This window comes from Rhinopithecus bieti, unplaced genomic scaffold (assembly GCF_001698545.2).
Source record: "Rhinopithecus bieti isolate Rb0 unplaced genomic scaffold, ASM169854v2 scaffold_5019, whole genome shotgun sequence".
NCBI classification, from domain to species: Eukaryota; Metazoa; Chordata; class Mammalia; order Primates; family Cercopithecidae; genus Rhinopithecus; species Rhinopithecus bieti.
This window is the reverse complement of record NW_016804585.1, coordinates 271,753-280,661: the sequence shown is the minus strand read 5'-3', so window position 1 is coordinate 280,661 and position 8,909 is coordinate 271,753.

The window sequence follows — 8,909 nt, the reverse complement described above, 5'->3', positions numbered from 1 at the left end:
AGAGCGAAACTCTGTCTAAAATAATAATAATAATAAATAAATAAATTATAAAATAAATAAAAATAAAAATAAAATCCTAGCACATGCGTGTAGTAAGGATAAAGTGGAGTTTTGTATGGGTGTCCAGAGTGATGATGTAAAATTGACTTATTCCTTGGACCGTTGTCACAAACATTCGAGAAATATTGCTGTATGTGGAACACAGCAGCCCTTCTGGATGGCCATCAATATCCCTGTTTTCTCTTGGGCTGGTATTATGGTTAGGGTGAGGATCAGGGGAACTGAGGTAAGCAATTTGCCCAGGATGTCTTAGGGCTAGTGAGAAAAGTTGAGCATGTATCAAAACTGACCCGTTACTTTCACCCCATCATCCAGCCCAGGACTGGTCAACGTGCCTCTCAGTCCTGCAGCTTACAGCCCTGCAGGAAGAGGACAGGCTGACCTGGCTCCGGGAGTCACTGGTTCGTCATACCTTGAAGGGCTTGCACCTGGACGAGTGCACAGACGGCCTTAGAGGCCATCGGGATGTTAGAGTCAGGGTTAGAGGTGTCCTTTCTCCCCAGGCCCCACCCCTGCCCTGCTGGTGTGTCCCAAAAGATTAGTCCAGTCAGAAAAGCTACTGTGGATGCCATGCTTCATTGGACCCTACTCTGTGCCACTCTGACCTAGAGCCACGTTCCTCAGAACACTGAGTCCCCAAGACTCCAGAGGAGGCAAGTGTTATCATTCTCCATTTTGCAGAAAAGGAACCCTGAGATTCCACGAGCTAAAGGAGCTTTCCCAAGGTCACAGAGCAGAGCTGGGAACTGAGCCATGGCGGCTTTGGCTTCACCCATTACCCTCAAGAGCCCCAGTCAAGGGTACCAGGAGGGGAGCCAGAGGAAAGAAGTTCGGGTAGCTACAGGTCCCTCCCTCTACAAAGATCCTGCCTTCCCCCCTTCACTCTTCACCCTGGCCCAGGAAAACCCATCCTCTCTGCATCCCAGATCCCAGGAAGAAACCCGGACTGGCAGACAATGCCCAGTCTCAGTGGGCGGTAGAAAGGGTGGAGCCAGCTGGAGTGGGGACCGGAGTGGGGATGGGGGGAGGAGCTGGGGTCAGAACTCACGCCCTAGGGAGGAGGCTCCGAGAGGGGCTGAGCCTCTGAAAGAGAATGAGCCCATTCAGAGCCGGGAAGCCAGAGGAAAAAACCTAGTCTGGTGTCTGACAAGAGGGGAGGAAGGGGGGCAGGAGTGGGCGCAGCTGATTCGATTTCCTTCTTAACTCTCCCTCCAGCAGGGCCTGGCAGGAGAGCCCAGGAAAGAGGATGTCTGAGGGACAAAGACAGTGAGGGGGACCCTCAGGGAAGGGAAGGGGGTGCTGGTGAGAGGGGTCTAGCTAGGGGGCTGGGGAGAGGGAGCTGGAACAGAGCGGGGCTGACTGCGGGACAGAGGGCAGTAAACCCAGATCGGGGCAGATGCGTGTGTTTTGCCCAAGACCCCAGCCTGTGGGCAGTGGAGTGACCACTGACACTAAAGAGGCAGGACAGGGCTCTAGCTTCCGAGGGTGACCTCTAAGTCAACAGACTGGGGCTGGAACCAGCGGCCTGTGAAATGCCAGTCAATCATTGACCAGCCGTGGAGACTGGGGGACACAAGAGACTCGTGTGTGTGTGTGTGCGCGCGCGCGCGCACGCATGTGCGTGTTTGTGTGTGTGTGCGTGTGTGTGTGTACATGTGCACCAAAGTCTCCTCCCTCTACCTACTTCACCAGCCAGCCTGGGGTCAGAGGACTGAAAGCAAACAGAAATCGGGAGGAGCCGTCTGGTCCATAGTCCGAGGTCCAGGCCACAAACTGAGGCCTACCCCACAGCGCCTTGAGGCTGGGGCACAGGTTGCTGAGGAAGTGACTGCAGGAATTAGTTCATTGGAAAGAGTCCCTCAGAGTAGGCTTGAGGCGTTCCTTTGGGCCAAAGGAGGATAACTTAGAAGCTTCTGATGGGAAAATTGGTCCCTCCTAGGGGTGGCCTTTGATGAGCACTTGTATCCTAACCACTGGGAAGCCACCCCTGGAGCCCAGGGTTAGCCCTAGTCTCCAAGACAGCAAAGGGGCAGAGCCAAGCTTGCCAGACACACTGACCCTGGGCCCCTCTTACCCGCATCTCAGGAATGCAGGCCCCGGCCCCAGGAGTCGCTTTTATCTCTCCCCAGGCTGCTCTGCTGAAACAAAAAGCACTCTTCTGTCCTGGAACTCACCTTACTTTTGTGCATGTCCACAAAAGTACATGTCACTCTCATCACTACCTGCACAGGCGTGGCTGTCAGGGTCTGAGTCTCTGTGCTGTGCTGCGTTTGTCCTGGCCGTTCTACTCATGCCCCCGTTTTATCTGTGACTCTTTCCTCAGGGAGTAGCTTTGCATGTGGCCTTGAATATAGTTTTGCTCTGCCATCTGAAATAGAAGAGTTGGATAGAATGGGTCCTGGTCACAATATTTTCAGATTTGGTATAGGGACAGTGGCCCCTTCAACCCCCATACTTGTCCCTTGAAAGCCCCACCGAGCCATCCTTCTCCCAGATTCTGGATTCCTTGTTTCAGGAGCACTAAGTCTTCCTGCCCGCTCCATTCCACTGATCCACGGGGCCTTTCAGGACATCACTTGCTCACTCGACTTGCTGCTGGAGGTATAGACCGCTGGGGTGTGAATGAGGGCATTCTTGCCTCTGGCTTTTGGTCTGAGGAAGAGGAGACTAGGAACCTTTGAGAAGCATACAACTATGGCAATCACAAATCTTGATTTCAGGGAACAATTCATTTCTCATGGTTTCATTCACTGAACCCACCTGGTTGATTCTTCTCTTCCTTTGCCCTTCACATCCAATCATTCTTTAAGATCTATCAACTCCTCTTTTTAATACATTTATGCTTATTCTACCTCCATCTCCAGCTAGTCTGAGTCTCTATCATTTCTCCTTTGGGCTAAAGCACCAGACTTTGACCACTACCCACTCCACCAGTGCTACTTTTGACACCCTGCAATGCTCCCCCCAGCAACAGCAGCCAAAGTAAATGTTTTATTATTTATATATATATATATATATATATTATTTTTTTTTTTTTTTTTTTTTTTTTTTGAGACAAGGAGTCTCACTATCACCCCAGGGCCGGAGTACAGGATGTGATCTCGGCTCACTGGCAAACCTCTGTTGTCCTGGATTCGAGCCGATTCTCCTGCCTCAGTCTCCCAAGTAAGCTGGGATGTAGGGCATGTGCCACCACATCCAGGCTCATTTTTGTATTTTATTTATTTAATTTATTTAATTTATTTATTTTTGAGACGGAGTCTCGCTCTGTCGCCCCAGGCTTGGAGTTGCAGTGGCGTGGTCTCAGCTCACTGCAAGCTTCTGCCTTCCTGGGTTTACGCCATTCTCCTGGCCTCAGCCTCCCGAGTAGCTGAGGACCACAGGCGCCCGCCACCTCGCCCGGCTAGTTTTTTGTATTTTTTAGTAGAGACGTCGTATTCACCGTGTTAGCCAGGATGGTCTCGATCTCCTGACCTTGTGATCCGCCCATCTCGGCCATCCAAGTGCTGGATTACAGGCTTGAGCCCACGCAGCCCGGCCTAATTTTTGTATTTTTATAGAGGGTAGAGTTTCTACCATGTTGGCCAGGGCTGGTCTCGAATCCTGACCTCAGGTGATCTCCGCCTCAGCCTCCCAAAGTGTTGGATTACAGGCATGAGCCACTGCAACCGCCTATTATTTTTAATTAACTTCCTGACTCATATCCACCACCTCAGCCCCAAAGGCTAGCGTACACTGCACCCGGCCCTAGTATTATATTAATTTTTTTTTTTCTTTTTTTTTCGAGACGATCTCACTCTGTTGGCCCAGGCTAGAATGCAAACAGTTGTGATCTGCTCACTGCAACCTCTGCCTCCACAAGGTTTCAAGCAATTCTCATGCCTCAGCCTCCTGGAGTAGCTGGATTACAGGCACGAAACCACCATGCCTGGTTAGTTTTTTATTTAGTAGAGATGGGGTTTCACCATGTTGGTCAGTCTTGGTCTCAAACTCCTGACCTCTTTTGCCCGCCTCGGCTTCCCAAAGGGCTTGGCGATTACAGGCGTAAGCCATCGTGCTTTGCCGCATTATTATTATTTTTAGAGACGGGTCTCATTTCTGGTCACCCAGGCTGCAGATCAGTGTTTTTGCCTTTGATCATAGCTCAACTTTTTTGAAACTTCGAACTCTGGTCTCCCAAAAGTGTTGGGATTTAAGGTGTGAGCACTGTGCCTTCGACCCAAGTAAATGTTTTTTGCTTGTTTTGTTTGTTTTTCTTGAGATAGTCTTGCTCTGGTCCCCAGGCTGGAGTGCAGTGGACGCAATCTCAGCTCACTGGCAAGCTCCACCTCCCAGGGTTTCACACCATTCTCCTACCTCAACCTCCCGAGTAGTGGGACTACAGGCACCCGCCACACACCCAGCTAATTTTTTTTTTTTTTAGTATGAGACCGGGTTTTTTCACTGTGTTTTAGCCACGATGTTCTGAAACTCTGACCTTTGTGATCACCCGCCTCGGCCTCCCAAAGTGCTTGGGGATTTATTAGGCATTGATGCCACCATGCCCAGCCGTAAATGTGTGTTTTTTTTTTTTTTTTTTTTTTTTTTTTTTTTTTTGAACAGGAGTCTTGCTGTGTCGCCCAGGCTTGGAGTGCAGTGGCCGGACTCAGCTCACTGGCAAGCTCCGCCTCCTGGGGGTTTCACGCCATTCTCCTGCCTCAGCCTCCCGTGTGAGTACCTGGGGACTACAGGCACCCTGCCCACCTTTGCCCGGCTAGGTTTTTTGTATTTTTTAGTAGATTACGGGGTTTCACCGGTTAGGCCAGGATTCGGTCTCGATCTCCTGACCTGTGATCCATCCCGTTTCTCGGCCTCCAAAGTGGCTGTGGGATTTACAGGCTTGAGCACCGCGCCCTTGCCATAAATGGTTTTAAACATAACCAATTCGTGCCATTTGCTCCAGGACCAAAATACTCCCTCATTTGGCTTCCCATTTGTCTCAAACTTCTTCACATGACCTGAGACCTTGTCTCTGGTTTTCTGCTCAGTTCACAGGCAGTCCAGCAGTACTTCTTTTCTGCTTTTCAATGATGCCAAGCATGTTCCTACCTTACGGCCTTTGCATTGGCGGTTCCCTCAGCCTAGAACAATCTGTCCCCAGGTGTTTTTTGTGTGTGTGGTTTTTTGTTTTGTTTTGCTTTTTGAGACAGGGTCTCACTCTGTTGCCAGGCTGGAGTACAATGGCATGATCTCGGCTCACTGCACCTCCACCTCCCAGGTTCAAGTGATTTTCTCCGCCTCAGGCCTCCTGAGTAGCTGGTATTTACAGGCACACACACCAGCCTGGCTAATTTTTTTTTTTTTTTTTTTTGAAATGAAGTGTCATACCTCCCAGGCTGGAGTGCAGTAGCATGATCTTGCTCACTGCAACCTCCACCTCTCAGGTTGAGCAATTCTCCTGCCTCAGCCTCCTGAGCTAGCTGGGACTTACAGGCCTTGCACCACCATGCTCACTAAACTATATATATATAAAGATATAGATATAGATATAGGATATAACTTATATATTATATATATATATATATTTTTTTTTTTTTTTCTGTATTTTTAGTAGAGACAGGGTTTCACCCTGTTGGCCAGGCTGGTCTCGAACACCTGACCTCAAGTGATCCACCCACCTCGGCCTCCCAAAGAACCAGGATTACAGGCAGGAGCTGCTGTGCCCAGCCCCAGGTGTTAATGTGGCTGTTTCCTTCTGGTCATGCTGGTTTCAGCTCAAAAAAGCCTTTCCTAGCCACCCAATCCAAAGTAGGCTTCCCCTCCCTCCCCATTCCCTTCCTCCTGCTGTCACTGTCACATTATCCAGTTATACAGTTCACTTGAATACAACATGGAGGATGGGGTGCTGTCCCTTATGCAGTCAAACATCTGTGCATAACTTTTTTTTTTTTTTCCCCGAGACAATGTCTTGCTCTGTCACCCAGGCTGGAGTGCAGTGGCACAATCATAGCTCACTGCTACCTTGAACTCTTGGGCTCAAGCAATCCTCCCACCTCAGTCTCCCAAGTATGTGGGAATACAGGTGCATGCCACCATGCCTGGCTAATTTTTAGAAAAATATTTATTTTGTAAAGACAGGGTTTTGCTGTGTTGCCAGAGTCACCTGGAACTCCTGGCCTCAAGCAATCTTCCCTCCTGCCTCCCAAAGTACTGGGTGCTGGGACTAGAGGCATGAGCCACCAGCATGCCCAGCCTTTTTTTTTTTTTTAAGAGACAGGGTCTTGCTCTGTACCCAGGCTAGAGTGCAGTGGTGTGATCATAGTTCACTGTAACCACAGATTCCTGTGCTCAAGCAATCTGTGTATGTATAACTTTTGACTCCCCCAAAACTTAACTACTGGCCAGTACCATGGCTCATGCCTGTAATCCCAGCACTTAGGCTGAGGTAGCAGGACTGCTTGAGCTCAGGATTCAAGACCCGCCTAGGCAATAGGGAAACACTGTCTTCACAAAAATTTTAAAAAATTAGCTGGGCATGGTGGCAAGCACCTTTATTCCCAGCTACTGGAGAGGCTGAGACAAGAGGATTGCTTGAGCCCAGGAGTTTTTGGTTGCAGTGAGCCATGATCGCACCACAGCACTCCAGCCTGGGTGACAGAGTGAGACCTTGTCACAAAACAAAAAAAACTAATAATCTACCGTTTACTAGAATCCTTATCAATAGCAAACAGTCCATTCACACACATTTTGTATGTGATATGTATTATATATTGTAGTTTTACAATAAAGGAAGCTAGAGAAAAGAAAATGCTACTAAGAAAATCATAAGTAAGAAAAAACATATTTACCATTCATTAAGCGGAAGTGGATCATCATAAAGGTTTTCATCCTCATCACCTTCACACTGAGTAGGCTGAGGAGGAGGAAAAGAAAGGAAAAGAGATGGGGTTGGTCTTGCTATTTTGGGGGTGGTAGAGGTGGAAGAAATGTGAGTATAAATGGACCTGTGCAATTCAAACCTGTGTTGTTCAAGGGTCAACTGCATTTAACTCGATGCTTGCTACTCCATGAAATTGTTTGTACATTTTTCCTTCGCGTTTTTGTTTTTGTTTTGAGACAGAGACTTGCTCTGTCGCCCAGGCTAGAATGCAGTGGTACAGTCTTGGCTCACTGCAACCTCTGCCTCCCAAGTTCAAGCGATTCTCCCACCTCAGCCTCCCAAGTAGCTGTGATTACAGGCACCTGCCATCATGCCCAGCTAATTTTTGTATTTTTGTAAAGATGAGCTTTCACCATTTTGGTCAGGCTGGTCTTGAACTCCTGACCTCAGGTGATCTGCTGGCCTCAGCCTCCTTAAGGGCTGGGATTACAGGCAGAAGTCACCGCACCCGGCTTTTCTTTGTTTTTAATTGATTATATACACAGGCGGTACACAATTTTAAAGGTACAAAAATAAAAAGTGTTCCTGGCCGGGTGCAGTGGCTCACGCTTATAATTAATCCTAGCACTTTGGGAGGCCAAGGCGGGCAGATCACCTGAGGTCGAGAGTTCGAGACCAGCCTGACCAACATGGAGAAACCCTGTCTTTACTAAAAATACAAAATTAGCCAGGCATGGAGGCGCATGCCTATAATCCCAGCTACTCCGGAGACTGAGGCAGGAGAATCGCTTGAACCTGGGAGGCAGAGGTTGCGGTGAGCCAAGATTGTGTCACTGAACTCCAACCTGGGCAACAAGAGCAAAAACTCAGTCTCAAAAAAAAAAAAAAAAAAAGTGTTTCTTACTTCCCTATTGATCAGACACATAGTCCTACTTCCCACCAGAGGCAAGAACTATTTCTACTTTCTTATTTATCTTTCTAGATATATTCTCTAAAATAACAACCATAATACTATGCGCATAACACGTACCCTTATTTTTCTTCACATGGGGTACTGTATATAAGTATATAGGTGTACATACACATGCATACACACATACACACATTTTGTTCTGCACTGTGCATTTGATACTTATCAAAAATATTTGGCCAAGTGTGGTGGTTCATGCCTATAATCCCAGCACTTTGGGAGGCTGAGATGGGTGGATCACATGAGGTCGGGAGTTCAAGACCAGCCTTACCAACATGGTAAAGCCCCGTCTCTACTAAAAAATACAAAAATTAGCCAGGTGTGGTGGCACACACCTGTAATCCCACCTACTCGGGAGGCTGAGGCACGATATATATATATATATATATATATATATATGTATATCTCATTAAGGTTTTACCATGCTAGTATATTACAAATCTGTCCCATTCCTATTAATTTCTCTTCAGCTTTCCATTGTATGGCTCTCCCTCCATTAATATAATTCATTCCCTATTGATGGACATTTCGTTGTTTCCTTTTTTCTTCTTGCTATTGAAAACAATGACTGCCGGGCGCGGTGGCTCAAGCCTGTAATCCCAGCACTTTGGGAGGCCGAGACGGGCGGATCACGAGGTCAGGAGAACGAGACCATCCTGGCTAACACGGTGAAACCCCGTCTCTACTAAAAAATACAAAAAACTAGCCGGGCGAGGTGGCGGGCGCCTGTAGTCCCAGCTACTCCGGAGGCTGAGGCAGGAGAATGGCGTAAACCCGGGAGGCAGAGCTTGCAGTGAGCTGAGATCCGGCCACTGCACGCCAGCCCGGGCGAGAGCGAGACTCCGTCTCAAAAAAAAAAAAAAAAAAAAAAAGAAAACAATGACTAATGCTACCACAAATAACCGTACTTACACAAATTTGCACTTGTTTAGGTATACTGGAGCGTATGCAGGTATACCTAGGAGTGAAATTGCTGGGTTAGAGGGTATGTGTGTATATATATATATATATATATATATA